Here is an 18,257-nt window from a genome sequence, read left to right on the forward strand (position 1 = left end):
CCTGCACTCACGAAGTCTGGGAAAATGGTCCTGGAGTTCATGGGGGCACCTCTGTTAGTGCAGGGGTGCCCTCACACACAGGTACTTTGCACTCTGCCCTCAGGGCTGGAAGGCCTGCTATAGGGGTGACTTATAAGTGACCTGGTGCAGTGTAAATGGCGGTGAAAGGGAGCTTGCACCTTTTCACGCAGGCTGCAATGGCAGTCCTGCAGAACCCTTTGCATGTGCTCCCTATGGGTGGCAAAATATATGCTACAGCCCATAGGGATCCCCTGGAACCCAAATGCCTTGGATACCTAGGTAACATATACTAGGGACTTATAAGGGGACACTAGTATGCCAATTGTGGGTGAAAATAAGAGTTTTGATAGGGGGAGCATAATCACTGGGATCCTCGGTAGCAGGATCCCAGTAAACACAGTCAATCACACTGAAATCAGGCAGAAAATGAGAGTAACCATGCCAAAAATTAGGCTACTTTCCTACATATCAAGATCCCATAAGGCTTGTGCTACCATGTTACCTCACCTTTACCCTAAGTTTACTGTTTCAGAGGTACCCATGCTTGCCAATGGTACAGTGGAACAGCACACTCTTTGAAACACTCGCCTCAGACCTCACAGTTTGCTCGCATTGTCCCTCTTTTTGTGGAGGTTCATAAATGGTTTTACCCCCACTTAGCTCCCATTCTGAGCCCCACAGCAGACGTACCCTCGACTGATGTGTTCATGCTGTCTTATGATAATGCTGATAAACATGTTTTCTTCTCATGATCCTGCCATGCCATATTGTAGTAGTAAAATGCCTCTTTAAAAAGAGAAAAAAAATGAAATGGAGGCTGATGAATAATCCGGCAGAGCTTTACAGAAAGCTTTAATAGTGGCTCAAAATATGCTCCACTCTCACAATGTCAGCAACAACAGCACCTCCACTTATGAAGGCACTGAGCCATTCTGTCTGAGACAATTTAGAAGTGTTGGTACTTGGGGGCAAATGTATACTCTGTTTGCGCCAGATTTGCGTAATTTTTTTTCGTGCAAATCCGGCGCAAACTTAACTCCATATTTATAGTTTGACACTAGACACATCTAGCATCAAAATAATTGTGTTAACGTCATTTTTGGGATGCGTGAAAGCTACTTGTTTCAATGAGATGCAGGGTATGCATTCCCGTTCAAAAAAATGACTCAAACACCCTAGTGCCATATTTCTCCACCCGGGCAAAAAAGGAGCCCGGGTGGGAGGTGGACTGAAAAAATGACTCAACCACCGATTTGCATAAAAATGTAATTCCTGGGTCAGGGCAGGCGTTAAAATGGGGCAAACACACCACTACTTAAGTAAAACACCCAGAAACAACATCACAACCCCCAGGAGAAGATGGAGGTGATACTGATACAGTTTGCTTGATGGCGCAGAGAACAACAACAAATCCATCAATCACCACCACCATAACACGGCCCACAAAGGCAACGCAGAAGGCAGGAGAGCCTCTTCAGAACTAGGACAATCCTCCTTGGCCTCAGGGACCTGGACATCATTAGCACTTATAGACTGAACCGGCAAGCCATAATACACCTGCTGCACTACATTGAGCCGCAAATTGCAGCCAGCCTGCAGACCCCACACAACATACCATCTATAACAAATCTGCTTGCTGTCCTACACATGATGGCAGGTGGCTCATTCCAATCAACGGGTGCACTGGTTGCTGGTGACTCACAGCCGTCACTTTCTGCATTCCTGCCAAAGGTCTTAGATGCCATCATCTCCCTGACACCCCGCCACATCAGATTCCCCAACACTTAGTAAAAGCAGCAGGAGAACAAACAGGGGTTCTATCAAATCCATGGCTTCCCACAGGTGCTCGGTGCAATGGACTGCACCCATGTCTGGCTCGTACCACCTGCAGCAATAGAGCACTTATACCAGTATCTCAAGCACACGCATTCCATTAATGTGCAGGCCATAGTCGACCACCATGGACTATTCATAAACATTTTGGCCAAGTATCCTGGGAGTGCCCGTGACGCCTACATGGTCCAGCACAGTATGATCACTGAACAGTTCCAGGATGGATAATTTGGAAATGGCCTACTTGTGGGTAAGTCTACAAATCTAGTAATGTACTGCCGGACACACAAGACATACACACATCAGTAACATATGGCCAGGGTAACACCCATGTGCAGGTGAAAACACATATGCATCATACTGCAGTACAGCGCAATCAGTGCACAACACCAATACACACACCCACATGTATGTTACGCACCCACAACTTGACAGGTACACTACAGGAGGGACAGGTGCAGACATGTACCCTTTGAAAACAGCAGAACTACACCGACCACTATAAGTGGCCTCAGGTTGCCCACTACGTACACATCACACACACCACAACAAACAAACAATAGCAAAGACACATAAAGGGCATACACCAAGCCCATGTCATGTAACTTCTAAATAGGAACAAATATCTAGAGTCATGTTGTGCAAATCACTGCCAGAACAAATATCAAACACCACACAACTTGCAGCAATACCTACTGCATCTCATTAACACATACCTAACTTACCTGTAGTGTGCAAAGACATCTGTCTGACGCAGTGGCTCACACACATAGGAATACAAGATCAATCATCAACACATACCATGTGCCAGATGTGTTAGAAGTGGAACTACAGTCACTGTAGTGCAACATTACATGCAACACTCACTGACTCACAACAGCATCGTGTCTGTACCAGATATAAGAAATGGACTAACAGGGGGTGTAGGAAAGTACCATCTTGCCTGGCATGTTACCCCCATATTTCACTGTATATATGTTGTTTTAGTCTATGTGTCACTGGGACCCTGCCAGGCAGGGCCCCAGTGCTCATAAGTATGTGCCCTGTATGTGTTCCCTGTGTGATGACTAACTGTCTCACTGAGGCTCTGCTAACCAGAACCTCAGTGGTTATGCTCTCTCTGCTTTCCAAATTGTCACTAACAGGCTAGTGACCTATTTCACCAATTCACATTGGCATACTGGTACACCCATATAATTCCCTAGTATATGGTACTGAGGTACCCAGGGTATTGGGGTTCCAGGAGATCCCTATGGGCTGCAGCATTTCTTTTGCCACCCATAGGGAGATCTGACAATTCTTACACAGGCCTGCCAGTGCAGCCTGAGTGAAATAACGTCCATGTTATTTCACAGCCATTTACCACTGCACTTAAGTAACTTATAAGTCACCTATATGTCTAACCTTCACCTGGTGAAGTTTGGGTGCAAAGTTACTTAGGGGGGCATTCTAACCCTGGCGGTCGGTGATAAAGCGGCGGGCAACCCGCCAACAGGCAGGCGGTCAAAAAAATGGAATTCTGACCCTGGCGGGAAACGCCAACACAGCCCACCACTTTAACACTCCGACCGCCATGGCGGTCACCGCCAACAGGCAGGCGACAGACAATGTACCGCCCACCCTATCACAACTCACCAATCTGCCACCTTTTCCGGGGCGGGAGCACCGCCGATAAAAACACGGCGGAAACAGACTACGAACGGGAAAACGCTCACCTCTATACACTCCACGAGGAAGGAGGACAGCATGGAACCCGAATTAAACATCCTACCAGCTATTGTCTACCTGCTCATCTACCAGGAGTACGAACGCCGGCGCAGATGACAACGGTGAGTACTGCACCTACGACACAGGGGAGGGGGAAGGAGGAAAGGTTACGAGCACACACATACACGATACACCCACTCCCCCACCCCAAATACCTACACACCAATGCAGAGCAATAAGTCAGAGTGTTAACGGAATAATGCAAAGACAAAATTAAAATGATCTTTAAAATTTAAGTATATTATAGCTCTATTGAAGTTATGGGAAATATGCAATATGAAATATACATATAAAAGAATGAACATAGTGAAAAATATATACATAGGCAATATGTCCTGCACATTTTGGCAAAGTTCCATAGTCCATGGGCCAATGTGCACAAACACATGGGCAAAGCCCACACACGAGACCAGATACCATTGGAGAGAACACTGCTGGGGCATCAGATGATAAAACTACAGGCACCTCAGGGGGAAGGGAAGGGGGGCACCTTAGCCACATGAGTCCACGATGCCAGATCCACGAGGGGCCTCCATGCCCACTGTACCATCCTGGGGAGTGCAAAGCCACAGTCTCTCAAGTCTCTACAGTGGGTGGGTTGCCCACTGTTCCATTCTGGGGAGTGCAAAGCCACAGTCTCTCAAGTCTCTACAGTGGGGGGTTGCCCACTGTTCCATCCTGGGGAGTGCAAAGCCACAGTCTCTCAAGTCTCTACAGTGGGTGGGTTGCCCACTGTTCCATCCTGGGGAGTGCAAAGCCACAGTCTCTCAAGTCTCTACAGTGGGTGGGTTGCCCACTGTTACATCCTGGGGAGTGCAAAGCCACAGTCTCTCAAGTCTCTACAGTGGGTGGGTTGCCCACTGTTCCATTCTGGGGAGTGCAAAGCCACAGTCCATCAGATGGATTACCGACTCCACTGGTAATGGAGGAGGCATGGTGGCCACAGTGCTTCGTGAAGCCCTGCTCGACACAGAACCGGCACTGCCAATGGGCCAGCGGTGCTTGAGATGGCGGTGCCCAGCAGAGCGGTGCTTGACAGGAAGGGCCCAGCGGAGCGGTGCTTGACAAGAAGGGCCCAGTGGAGCGGTGCTTGACAAGAAGGGCCCAGCGGAGCGGTGCTTGACAGGAAGGGCCCAGCAGAGCGGTGCTTGACAGGAAGGGCCCAGCAGAGCGGTGCTTGACAGGAAGGGCCCAGCAGAGCGGTGCTTGACAGGAAGGGCCCAGCAGAGCGGTGCTTGACAGGAAGGGCCCAGCAGAGCGGTGCTTGACAGGAAGGGCCCAGCAGAGCGGTGCTTGACAGGAAGGGCCCAGCAGAGCGGTGCTTGACAGGAAGGGCCCAGCAGAGCGGTGCTTGACAGGAAGGGCCCAGCAGAGCGGTGCTTGACAGGAAGGGCCCAGCAGAGCGGTGCTTGACAGGAAGGGCCCAGCAGAGCGGTGCTTGACAGGAAGGGCCCAGCAGAGCGGTGCTTGACAGGAAGGGCCCAGCAGAGCGGTGCTTGACAGGAAGGGCCCAGCAGAGCGGTGCTTGACAGGAAGGGCCCAGCGGAGCGGTGCTTGACAGGAAGGGCCCAGCGGAGCGGTGCTTGAGACGGCGGTGCCCAGCGGAGCAGTGCTTGACAGGAAGGGCCCAGCGGAGCGGTGCTTGACAGGAACGGGCCAGCGGAGCGGTGCTTGACAAGAAGGTCCCAGCAGAGCGGTGCTTGAGACGGCGGTGCCCAGCGGAGCGGTGCTTGACAGGAAGGGACCAGCGGAGCGGTGCTTGACAGGAAGGGCCCAGCGGAGCGGTGCTTGACAGGAAATGCCCAGCGGAGCGGTGCTTGACAGGAAATGCCCAGCGGAGCGGTGCTTGAGACGGCGGTGCCCAGCGGAGCGGTGCTTGACAGGAAGGGCCCAGCGGAGCGGTGCTTGACAGGAACGGGCCAGCGGAGCGGTGCTTGACAAGAAGGTCCCAGCAGAGCGGTGCTTGAGACGGCGGTGCCCAGCGGAGCGGTGCTTGACAGGAAGGGACCAGCGGAGCGGTGCTTGACAGGAAGGGCCCAGCGGAGCGGTGCTTGACAGGAAATGCCCAGCGGAGCGGTGCTTGAGACGGCGGTGCCCAGCGGAGCGGTGCTTGACAGGAAGGGCCCAGCGGAGCGGTGCTTGACAGGAAGGGCCCAGCGGAGCGGTGCTTGAGACGGCGGGGCCCAGCGGAGCGGTGCTTGACAGGAAGGGCCTAGAGGAGCGGTGCTTGACAGGAAGGGCCCAGCGGAGCGGTGCTTGACAGGAAGGGCCCAGCGGAGCGGTGCTTGAGACGGCGGTCCCTGTTCAGCGGTGCTTGTCACGGCGGCCCCTGTTCAGCGGTGCTTGTCTTGGCGGGGCCCTGTTCAGCGTTGCTTGTCACGGCGGTCCCTGTTCAGCGGTGCTTGTCCTGTGTTTCTAGGGAACCAGACCTGGCCAATACTTCCCGCTCAGTCGCCATCCGACCTTTCGGTTGCGGGGCCCTCCTGTGATGGAGTCCTGGGCCCGTGGGTGTTGTCCGTCACACCCGGAATGGGGCTGGCGGGGCCCTCCTGGTCAGCTCGCCTGCTGCCTGACTTGTCCGCCCTGCTGCCCTTGCCCTCCTTCGCTGAAGCTCTGTGGCCCTTGCCTCCCTTTGTTGATGTGGCAGGTGACGGGGCAAGGCTACTGTCCTTGGTGGCAGCCGTCTCAGGCTTGTCGCACCGGCCCTTCGTTTTTGGTCCTCTTCCCAGGGGGTGAGCTGGCTGTCCCCTTGCTGCTGGCCGATGTTCCTGCCCTAGGAGCTGGTGGACTCCAATAGCCCTGAACTATGGTCCTAGTAGATGCAGGGCTTGTGGTGGCTGAGGTGCATTTTGGACTCTTACCAGATGGAGGGGGTGGGTCAGGTGATGCAAAGAGGTTAATTTTGGAGAGGAAAAGTTTTTTAGGAGCAATGGGAAGGGTAGGTGCAGTGGGTATGGGAGTGGAGGAAGAGGATGTGGTTGTAGGAGAGTCAAGTGTGCTGTCTTTGTGTGCAGGTGCTTGTGACGGAGGCTGTCGTGAGGTGGATGGCTGTTGGGTGGGTGGCTGCCTGCGTTTGTGTGGTTTGGAAGAGGGGGTGACAGACACAATGGGAGAGGACACAGGGGACGTGTAAATGGCAGTGGGGGTGGTGACTGCACGTGTGCGGACTGTACTGGAGGGTGTGCTGGTGATGGAAGTACTGGCTGATGGTGGTGTGCATGCAGGTGTGAGTGGAGACGTCACAGGGAGGGAGGAGGGAGACGAGGAGGTGGGGGACACAGAGGTGGTAGTGACTGTTGGCATGTCTGCATCTGGATGTTGCTTGGGTGAATGCTTGTGTGATCTGTGGTGCTTATGTCTGGATGAGCTGCCCTTGGGTGTTGAGGTGTGTGCAGGCTGGTCTGATGGTGTGGATGGGATAGGCAGAGGAACAGGAGACTGGGACTGGGTGGAGGGAGTTTGAAGAGGGAGGCTGGAGACAGGGACAATGGCTGCCGTCAGTGCTGAGGCCAGAGCGTTGAACGATCGCTGATGGGCAGCCTGACCCGAATGAATGCCCTCCAGGTATGCATTGCTCCGATGCACCTCCCTTTCTACACCCTGGATGGCATTCAAAAGGGTAGACTGCCCAACAATGAGCGTCTGGAGGAGGTCAATGACCTCCTCACTGAGGGCAGCAGGGGTAACTGGGGCAGGGCCTGAGGTGCCTGGGGCAAAGGAGATGGCCGGCTTCCTGGCCGAGCGGGCACGGAGCGAAGGCTGAGGGTCTGCTGGGAGGGCAGAGCTGGTGCGCTGGGTGGCAGCTGTACCTGTTGTGGCGGTGGGCACGGATGTTTCTGCCACCGCAAGGGAGCTCCCTTCCGAGGACGTGTCTGTGTCGCTGACGTCTCCACGGGTCCCCGTTGTGGAGCCCCCCTCGCCCTCCGTCTCACTGGTGTACTCGGAGTCGGTTGCATGGCCCTCCGGGGCCATGTGAGATGCAGCTCCCTCATGCGCCGATGCCACTTCTCCTCCGCCTGATGATGCTAATGCCCACATGAACAGGAAGGCAAAGAAAATGGGGGGGGAGAAATGAAGACAGGTTGAGTGCATGCATTGGCAACACCGTTGTCGGAGAGGACAGACACAGAAGCCCCCAGCACTAGGCTGCGCAATTGGGGTACACTACTCAGTTATTGTGACTAGGCCTACAGGTCTATGGACGACAAATGCACACATAGGTGAGGCCGGACCATGGATAGCTGTACTTGGCACCCTACAGAGGTGGGGGTCGGGGGCACAGGGCCATGCCTAACGGAGGGGCCTAGCCTACAGAAAGCGTCCTGGCCTAGAGATAGCCATAGCCCTCCTCCCCCCACCCAGACACCCCCACTGCGCGCAAAGATAGCAGAATGTGCTGATACTCACCCCCTGGTGTCTGCTGTGATGTCCTCACGCGCCCATCCAAATCGGGGTAGGCCACCGCCAGGATCCGGAACATCAGGGGGGTCAATTGGTGGCTGGCACCCCCACCCCAGCAGAGCCTCGGCGGTCTTTCTGGTCCCGCGGCGGATGTCCTCCCACCTCTTTCGGGGGTGGGTGCCCCGTCTGTTGTGGACCCCAAGGGCCCGGACGTCCTTGGCGATGGCACGCCAAATCTCGATCTTCTGATGGGCGCTGGCGTGTGACATGTACAGGTTGGGAAAGGAAATATCATCACTTTTCTGCATGGTCAATGTGAGTGGCCCCCCCTCACCAACCTTGCCATGTGGCACATGCTCTCATCTGTCGTGCGTTGCACTCCTCATTCGCTCACCTCCCCACCATCTTACATCCACCCCACTCAACACAGGCATAGCCCATACAACGTGCACCCTATGTAATAACCTGTTGGTCTGGAGGACCGTAGAGTAGCGCATACTGGGGGAGGACCCCATCAACAAGTTTCTCCAATTCTTCTGAAGTGAAGGCAGGGGCCCTTTCCCCAGTCGCAGCAGCCATTGTATCTTCCAGACCGAGGTCACAGCAGCACTTGCAGTATAGGTCCTCTCCTGTGGATGATCAGGTCTTGAGTGATTAATCAGATAGAAAATGGCGGTCACGCCCGCGGCGGTGCGTACCGCCGCGGTGCGTACCGCGACCGCCGGCGCACATCGTCATTGGCTCCTGAAACCCATAGGGTGCAATGTTAACCAATGCGGCTTTGCACCACGGTCTTCGACCACCAACCACCACGGTGTGCCACGCCAGCGCATTGACCTCACATCACATTGTCACACTTCACAGGTCAGGCAGCCGCCATTTCAAGGGCCCACATGGCATAATTTCTACAGCGTCACACAGGCCTAGGCCTTGCATTGCCACTCATACAAGCCTTTCAATGCATAGCGAATCGTGTACTGTGCAAGCTGTGGTTACGTACCTGTGGGTTGCTTGACTCTGTGCTCCATGTTGTCCTTCCTATGCACCGTCCGCTGGGACTTGCGAGGAGAAGGATGAATCCTCCCGTGTACCGACCGCTGGTGGACCTGTCGACAATAGAAGAACGACATATCATACTTAGATACAGGCTTGACAGAGCCACTATACATGAACTGTGTGCCCAGCTGGAGCCAGACCTGATGTCCCCCATCCGCCAACACACAGGGATTCCCCCTCTGGTGTAGGTTCTGTCAGTACTCCATTTTTTGGCAAGTGGGTCTTTTCAGACAACAGTGGCCATGTCATCAGGGATGTCTCAGCCTATGTTTTCTAAGGTTTTGTCCAGAGTGTTGTCTGCCCTGATGAAATACATGCGGAGCTACATTGTGTTCCCTGACATGGGCGATTTGGCTACAGTGAAGGGTGATTTCTATGCCCTTGGACATATTCCCAACATCATTGGTGCCATTGATGGGACCCATGTGGCTTTGGTTCCCCCCAAAGAAAGTGAGCAGGTGTACAGAAACAGAAAAAGTTATCATTCGATGAATGTCCAGGTGGTCTGTTTGGCTGACCAGTACATCTCCCGTGTAAATGCCAAGTTCCCTGGGTCTGTGCATGACGCGTACATCATGTGAAATAGCAGCATCCCTTATGTGATGGAACAGCTACAGAGACACCGTGTGTGGCTAATAGGTGACTCTGGTTACCCCAACCTGTCGTGGCTACTGACCCCAGTGAGGAATCCCCGGACCAGGGCGGAGGAACGGTACAATGAGGCACATGGGCGAACTAGGAGGATCATAGAAAGGACCTTCGGGCTCCTGAAGGCCAGGTTTAGGTGCCTGCATATGACAGGTGGATCCCTAATGTACTCACCAAAGAAGGTGTGCCATATCATCGTGGCCTGCTGTATCTTTCACAATCTTGCTTTGCGACGCCAGGTGCCTTTTCTGCAGGAGGATGGTCCGGATGGTGGTGTTGTAGCAGCTGTGGAGCCTGTGGAGAGTGAAGAGGAGGAAGACGACGGGGATGACACGGACAACAGGGATACAGTCATACAACAATATTTTCAGTAGCACACAGGTAAGAATCACCCACGCCATTTTACATTTACTTAAGGCCTCCTGCGTCTCTACTGTCTGTGTTTCCCCCCAGTTCCTTTTAACTGATTTGTGACTTTCCCTTCCCTTTTCAGAGCTGTATGACCCACTGCGTGACTTCTGCTTTGTTTGCCCATGGACTAAAGCTTATTGACATTGGTATGTTGTCAACACAATGTAACTGAACATTATTGCACCGTTATGTGTGATACATTTGTTAAGAATACAAGCAGACTCCTGATTTTTTAAGTGCAATAAGTGATTTATTTCAAGTGCTACATATAGGTACATGATTGTAAAACGGTGATGGGTGGGGGTGGAGTAATGTCCATGGCAGAGTCCAGTTCTCAGTCTCACAGGTGCATTGTCCATATGCCTGTGGAAGGATGGAGCAGGGGCAGTTAAAGGTTGGACAGGGTGACAATGTGGGACAGTAGGATGACATCAGGGGGTATCTTATGCTGGCGGGGGTCTTGGCATCCTACTCTGTCTTCTTGTGAGATCTCAGGTTTCGCTTGCAGGGTGGTTCTTCTTCTGCAGGAGGTGGGGTTCTGGTGGCCTGTTGTTGTGTGGGGGCCTCCTGTCCACTAGCGCCGGCGGAGGTGGTAGGCTGTTCCTGGTCTGGGTTAGTGACAGGGGCCCTTTGGGGTGCCACATGGTCCCGCAATGTGGTGACTATCTGGTTAAGGGCCACGACGATGGTCCCCATTGCGGAACCAATGTTCCTCAGTTCCTCTCTGAACCCCATGTACCGTTCCTCCTGCTGTGCCTGGATCTCCTGGAACCTGGCCAGTACCGTCGCCATCGTCTCCTGGGAGTGGTGGTATGCTCCCATGATGGAGGAGCGGGCCTCTTGGAGAGTGGGTTCCCTGGGCCTGTCCCCCCCCTGTCGCACAGCAGCCCTCCCAGTTCCCCTGTGTTCCTGGGCCTCTGTCCCCTGGACGGCGTGCCCACTACCACTGCCCCCAGGTCCCTGTTGTTGTTGGGGTGGTGGGTCAACCTGGGTGCCCTGTAGTGGTGGACACACCGCTGATTGACGTGTCCTGGAGACAGAGGCATGGGCCCGCTGGGTGGGAGCTGTGCTGGTGTTCCCAGAGGGGGTTAGGTCTGCTGTAGCCTGTGGCTGTCTGTGGGGAACCGACTGTCCAGAGGTCCCCGATGGTCCGGGCTGGTCATCTCGGTCCAGGGAGACAGAGCTGCTGTCATCGCTGGGGGCCTCTTCTGGGGGTGGGATGGACATCTCTTTACCCTCCGTGGCGGTGTGGTGGCGTTCGGGTGCTGCAGGGGTATAAGGGTATGGTTATTGCTTCTGTGTGTGGCATTTCGTGTGATGGGTGGGTGGCCGTGTACCCAAGTGCATGCATTCCCTTGTGGGGGCTTTTGTGAGGGTGGCTTGTGGGGGTGATGTGTGTGTGCAGTGGGCATGCTTTGGTGATGGGTGTCCATGCTTTGTGGTCGCATGCAGGTCTTGGTGTTGGGATGGGTGGGTTGTGATGGTGAGCCATTTGCAAGGAGTTGGTGTGATGGGGGTGGGGGTGAGGGTGGGGGTATGTGCTGGCATGCAGGTGGGGTGGGGGTGGGAAGAAGTAGTTAAGATTTGACTTACCAGAGTCCATTCCTCGGCCTACTCCTGCGAGGCCCTCAGGATGCAGGATGTGCAAGACTTCCTCCTCCCATGTTGTAAATTCTGGGGGAGTAGGTGGGGGTCCGCCGCCAGTCTTCTGCACCGCAATGTTGTGCCTTGATACCATGGAACGCACCTTCCCCCGTAGGTCGTTCCAGCGCTTTCTTATGTCATCCCGATTGCGTGGATGCTGTCCCACCGCGTTGACCCTGTCCACTATCCTTTGCCATAGCTCCATCTTCCTAGCAATTGTGGTGTGCTGCACCTGTGCCCCGAAGAGCTGGGGCTCTACACAAACTATTTCCTCCACCATGACCCTGAGTTCTGCGTCAGAGAACCTGGGGTGTCTTTGGGGTGCCATGGGGTGGTGTGGATGAGGTGAGGGATGTTGTATGTGTTGTAGAGTTTGATGTGTGTGGTGGTGTATGGTGTTTTGTGTGTGGTAATTGTGTGGGTGATGTTGTGATTTGCCTCTGTGTGATGGTCTACTCTAAGCAGTGCTGTCTCTCTCTGTCCTTCATTGGCAATTGTGGTCGTAAGGGTTTGTGGGTGATGTGGGTGTGTGTTTTATATTGTATTGGGTGTGTGGGAGTGTTGTTTGTATGTGTATCAGGTGTGTGTATTTCAAATTGTCCAATGTGGTTGTGTTTTGTAAGGGTGTGTGTATTTTGACCGCGGCGGTGTGTACCGCCAATGGAATACCGCGGTTGAAAGACTGCTGCGTGGATTCGTCGGTCGGAATGGCATGGGCGTATTTCTGTTGGCGTGACGGTGGAGGTTTGGTCATCGGCATTTTTTCGCTGACCTTTGGTGTGGCGGACTTTTGTGGATGTCGGGTTTTTGGCGGTTTTCAAGTTGCGGGTCAGAATGACCGTGGCGGTTTACCGCGGCCGCAGCAGCGTTATGGCGGTCTTCTGACCTGCGGTAAGCGCCTTTTACCGCCGAGGTCAGAATGGCCCCCTTAGTGTGTGAGCAACCTGGCACTAGCCAAGGTGCCCCCACATCGTTCAGGGCGAATTCCCCGGACTTTGTGAGTGCGGGGACACCATTACACGCGTGCACTATACATAGGTCACTACCTATGTATAGCGTCACAATGGTAACTCCGAACATGGCCATGTAACATGTCTAAGATCATAGAATTGTCACCCCAACCCAATGCCATTCTGGCATTGGGGAGACAATTCCATGATCCCCCGGGTCTCTAGCACAGAACCTGGGTACTGCCAAACTGCCTTTCCGGGGACTCCACTGCAGCTGCTGCTGCTGCCGACCCCTCTGTGACGGGCTGGAACCTGTTCGTCCGCACTCGGACTTCGCTTGTGCTGACACTGGTGGGCCCAGACAGCCCAGTTTACCTTCCCGTGATTGGCTGGACGCTTTGGAGAGGCGGGATGTCAGGAAGTCAAATTCGCCGCTACCCGAGCATACGGCGTTCGGTGTTTGTGAGGAAGGAGTTGGAGGCGATAGAGGAACCGTGAACCATTTCCCAAAGGAGGAGTCGGGAGGAAATAGGACGGACGCCGAAAGCAGAGGACGGAGCCAAAGTAATAACCGGAGGCAGTTGAAGCATTCGTATCCTGGAGGAGACGGCTGGAGACGAGCATCGGATGCCCCGAAACCCAGCAACCGGGAGGACGAGCTGCTGCATCCCGCCACGCTTCCGGAGAAGTGTGGCGGTACAGGTGCGTGGGACCACAACCCTGAATCCGAGTGAAAGAGTGGAGAGAGAGAGAGAGACAAACAAGGGCACAAGCACAACACAAACGAGGGGAAGGGGAGGGAAAGGAACGGAATCGAAGGGGAGGGTCAGAAAACTTACCACTGAACACTGTAGAACACAGTAGTAGCACAGGTCACCGAAGACACCGCACACAGGATAACGAGCACTGTAGAAGGAATAAAAACACAGAAAACATATATGTAAACCATAAGCATCACTCGGAGAACTAGTACCTCGAAAAGAATAGTGGGATAAGACAGAAACAAAAGAAAGACTTACAGTAAGAGCAAATAGACAGAAGTACCTAGTCCACTTACCGCTACTTTTCTCTTCTTTCCGCATGTGCCTCCCGGGGAAACACCCTACGGAAAAAGAACAGAAAAGAGGAGAGTGAAGACCAGACCACGGAAAACATCCTACCACCCTATACCTAGCAGTTAAAGACAAATAAATCACACCTGGAACTCGGTCGGAGTGTTTCATCCCTACCATCCGTCACAAGTGGTGTCAGAAGTAGGATTTGAAGGAAACCGCCACCATGGAAGAGAAGGTGACAATGGCCGATGTTATTGCCCAGCTGGCTGAGGGGCAACGACACCTCCAATTGATATGGGAGCAACAAATAAAAAGAAGCCAAAGAAGAAAGTTAGGCGTTGCAGACTGCACTCTAAAGCCAGGCAACAATCATGGCTAATAATCAGCTGGTACATGAAACAGCATTATGCAAGCTCACTGATACCATTGCCCATACCAAAGTACATCCTACGGTACCAAGTAGTGTGTTACAAAAGTATCAGGAGCAGGAAGATCCGGACTCTTTTTTCACAAACTTTGAAAGAGTTGGCAGCACCGCAAATTGGCCTGAGGACAAATGTGGTCAGTATATCGCCCCCCTGCTCACTGGACACTTACAAACCACATACCAAGCCATTAATCCAAGTGGTACCTTGCCGTACAAGGACATTAAAAAGACTATTCTAGAAAGAGTGGGCTTAGATACTGAAAGCTATCGCACCCGGTTTAGACAGATGAAATGGCAGCATCAGGAGAACCCTTGCACCTTATACTACAGAGTCCAACATGCTGGCGGGAGTTGTTACAACCCACAGAAAACACAAGAGAGGACATGTTTAATGTCATAGTATTAGAACAGTATTTGGATGCTTTACCACCCACCACCCGGAACTGGGTAAGACAACATCCTGGGCTCACTAACGAAACTGCTGTAGATCTTGCCTGTGCCTATCATAGAGGTTCGGACTTCCGTGCTACCACTAGTCAGGCTCCTCCCCCTCCTATCAAACCGACCATATCTAGAAATAATCTCCAGCGACCAGTATTAAATCACGGTACAGACAGATCACAAGCAGCAGGCCAGGGTCATCCGGATATGCGGGCCCTGGTCCCCAGTGCCACAATTGCTCGGAGTGGGGTCATATTGCCCGATAAGGGAAGGGTGTTCTGGTCTGGAGGAGAAAAACCCAAATATATCCTTCCCATTGTCGTCAATAATGTGGAAAGAACAGCCCTCATTGATTCCGGTTTTAGTCAGAGCGTGATTAGGGGAAATTTGGTGTTGCCAGGACAAATTGAAAAAGGGCAACAAGTCCTAATCACATGTGTACATGGCAATCAGCGGTACTATCCCATAGCTAATATACGGTTGCAGTGGAGAGACAGGACTGAGAGCCTCCGGGTCGGGGTACTCTCCAACCTTGATGAGGACATAATCCTTGGTACAGATTATGAGGATGTTCCCTCATTATTGGAGCTTGCAGGGCAAGAACACATTCTGAGGACTTGGTGGACGGAAGCATGCAAAGGAGCAATTACGGAGGAACCAGGGAGGGTACGAGTTACCCTCAGGGATGCGTATAGGTCGATGAACCTTTTGAATCGCATGGAGTATCTTAGTCATGCAGAGACTATTGAATCAATAACTAACATCAATAATCAAGGAACACTCTACGAAAACACAAAATTAAACCATACTAATCAAAAATTACCACTACTCAGGAATGGGTTAACAAGTTTTATTTCCCTATTGCTTACAATTCTAAATCATCTGTAATATGAACTTTATTCAAATCAACTCTTTCTTAATTCATTAGATAAAAGACATTGGCCCTCATTACAACCCTGGCAGTCGGTGTTAATGTGGCGGTAATACCGCCAACAGGCCGGCAGAAACAAAAATTGAATCAGGACCATGGCGGAAACCGCCAACACAGACAGGCACTTTAACACTCAGACCGCCACGGCGGTAGAAACAAACACAGTGGCGGTAACCGCCAACAGACAGGCAGAAGACAATGTACTGCCCACAGTATTACAAGGCACCAATCCGCCAGCTTTTCCGGGATGGAACCAACGCCATCAAAAGCACGGTGGAAACAGTCTTTGGAAGGGAAACCAATCACCTTTCGACACTCAACGAAGAACCAGGACGCCATGGAGCCCGAACTACAGGTCCTGCCTATGCTGCTCTTCCTCCTGCTCTATCAGGAGTAGGACAGACGCCGTTGACGACCACGGTGAGTACTGCACCTACAACACAGGGGAGGGAAAAGAGAGTGACACGCAACACGCAATACCCCCACTCTCACCCACAACAACATACACACAAATACATGCAGCAACAATACATATACCCCTCCACCCTCCTGAAGAATGCAATGACAAAATTAAATGATTGTATCAATTGTAATCATGAAAAATCTGATAGTCAAAGTTCAAAATTCAGTATATACAAATATGTACACCAACTACACAAGTCCGGATAGTGTACCAATCATTGTTCGTGGCCCACTGGTCCCAAAATGCATGGGGGAAGCCCACACAAGATACCTGACTTGAAACGGAGAGAACACTGCTGGGGCATCAGATCGAAATTAAACAGGCACCTCAGGGGGAGGGGTAGGAGGAGCGGGGCACCACAAAGACAAAACAAAAGCAACTAGGAAGTAGGTCATAGACAAAGGGCGCTCACAGTGAGTCCATATAGTAAAGTCCACATATCAAATATGTCACGGTGCTCCTGACAGGAGGATCTTCCTTACTCCTCCAATGTTTCAAGGGAAACTAACAGCAACAACAAACAGATGTCAGGGCACTCATGAGAACAAATTGCGGAGTTTCAGCGATGTAACAGATCTTCAGTATGGAAGGCAATCACGCCAAGATTGGTTCAGGATAAATTTATTTCTTGAAGCAATTCGTTCATAATTAAGCAACGTCCTCGAGATTCATATACAATTAGCCACCACAGCCAACACGTGTTTCGTCCAATGAGAGATCCCTCTCACGGACTTCATCAGGGCTGTAAAAAATGAGAACACAACCGTATCTAAGTACATGTTATCCCGGACAGACAGTTGCGAGCATAGACTGTCGTGATATTTGTGCAAATTAAAACATACTATATGTGGTTTAGTGGTCCAAAATTTGGACAAAAGAGAGTACGTTACAATCAATTTAGAGAGAGTAAACATCTTAAGTCTTGCCCCCCTATTTTACTAGTCGAGACTATAACATTTAAAAACTATATCACCATGTGATATTGTGTGAAGAGAGTTATAAAATGAATATGAACGTCTCCAAAATGAGAGATGTAAAGATTGTAAAGAAACACATAAAAACAGCGTAAGAACACGAAGGGAAGAGAGAGAGAGAAATCATCGTTCCATAGGCGCAGTCTAACGAAGTATCTGGAAGACCAAGAATATTGGATAACAGTCACAAAATAGTTGGTCCCACAATCCTATGTTGAATGGGAAACTTTATCGAGACCTTATAGCCCACAAAGGGGAACTAGGACCCCCATAAAAGCCGAGACATACCTTGAAATCAGGTACGTCCTGTGATTAATAGTACACTTATCCCGGTTTGGACAATCTGTGAAAGCAACATGTACGAATGTCTATTCAGTGCCTTATGATAATGTGAAGTCTAACAAATAACCCGTGCCACCACGTAAAAAATTATCAATATGGTCTGAAACTGACCTTGTGTGATGAACGCATTAGTTTCTCATATCTGAGTTAGTAATGTAGGAATCATTACACGTAATCTGAAAGTAAAATAAAGACAACGAGTGCCATCATTGCACCAATGCACGTTCGGATAAAATACAAATACAAATCATTTGGGAAAGCCCCCATTGTTAGACCCGAGTATATTTCTGTCCAAAACGCATCATCAGGGACGCTTACCTTAGTTACAGTGTGCTAGTATCAAAAGCGGGAACACAGAAACCGTGGTCAAGTCATCTCACGGCGTTCGCAGTCACCGAAAATGGTATCGTGGATCGAGCGTCTGCAACAGACGCTTTTGTTCGTGATCACGTTATCGTAGAAGACATGAAAGAAGGACTAAAGACAGTGCCCTGGTTAAAAAGGCAGGCGCCATCTTGGAATGGAGTTATTCTATATCTGCCTACTACCGGACTAGAATACCCTATCAGCGAGCCCAGAATTGAGACCAAAACCATCCATAATAGTAAAAAAGAGAGACGACACATAGCCATTAACACCAGTCTGTAAGTATATAGAAGAGACTTTCCACTCACACGAATATTGAACAATTACGGACATAATCACCGCTGATGCACACTAAATAGCATAGCAGCAACCGGGTATGCCTAGTTTTAGACCCAGTTGCTAATATCTTAAGCCCAGTTTTTTAACCACAAGCTGAGACCATGCATGCTAATAAATTATCCGCTACCTGATTTGTCACAAGGATGATGATAGTGGAAAAAAGAGAGAAGACAGTAAGGCAAGCACAA

At 51.6% G+C, this 18,257-nt stretch overlaps 1 long non-coding RNA gene across 2 annotated transcripts in view; it reads right to left on the minus strand.

The window, feature by feature from the left end:
- Positions 1-17,814, minus strand: part of LOC138295219 (uncharacterized) — a 66,382-nt gene extending 48,568 nt beyond the window's left edge. Inside the window, exons 1-4 of one of the 2 annotated variants that reach the window (XR_011203543.1) lie at positions 17,683-17,814; positions 17,476-17,540; positions 17,311-17,365; positions 15,575-16,790 (exon numbers count right to left, since the gene is read on the minus strand). This is a non-coding gene — a long non-coding RNA (uncharacterized lncRNA). Of the gene's footprint in view, positions 1-15,574; positions 16,791-17,310; positions 17,366-17,475; positions 17,541-17,682 lie in introns of those variants that run through there. The other variant, XR_011203542.1, reaches the window with a different exon arrangement.
- Between the last annotated feature and the right edge of the window lie 443 nt (positions 17,815-18,257).

The sequence above is a fragment of the Pleurodeles waltl genome, chromosome 5 (genome assembly GCF_031143425.1).
Source record: "Pleurodeles waltl isolate 20211129_DDA chromosome 5, aPleWal1.hap1.20221129, whole genome shotgun sequence".
Classification (NCBI taxonomy): domain Eukaryota; kingdom Metazoa; phylum Chordata; class Amphibia; order Caudata; family Salamandridae; genus Pleurodeles; species Pleurodeles waltl.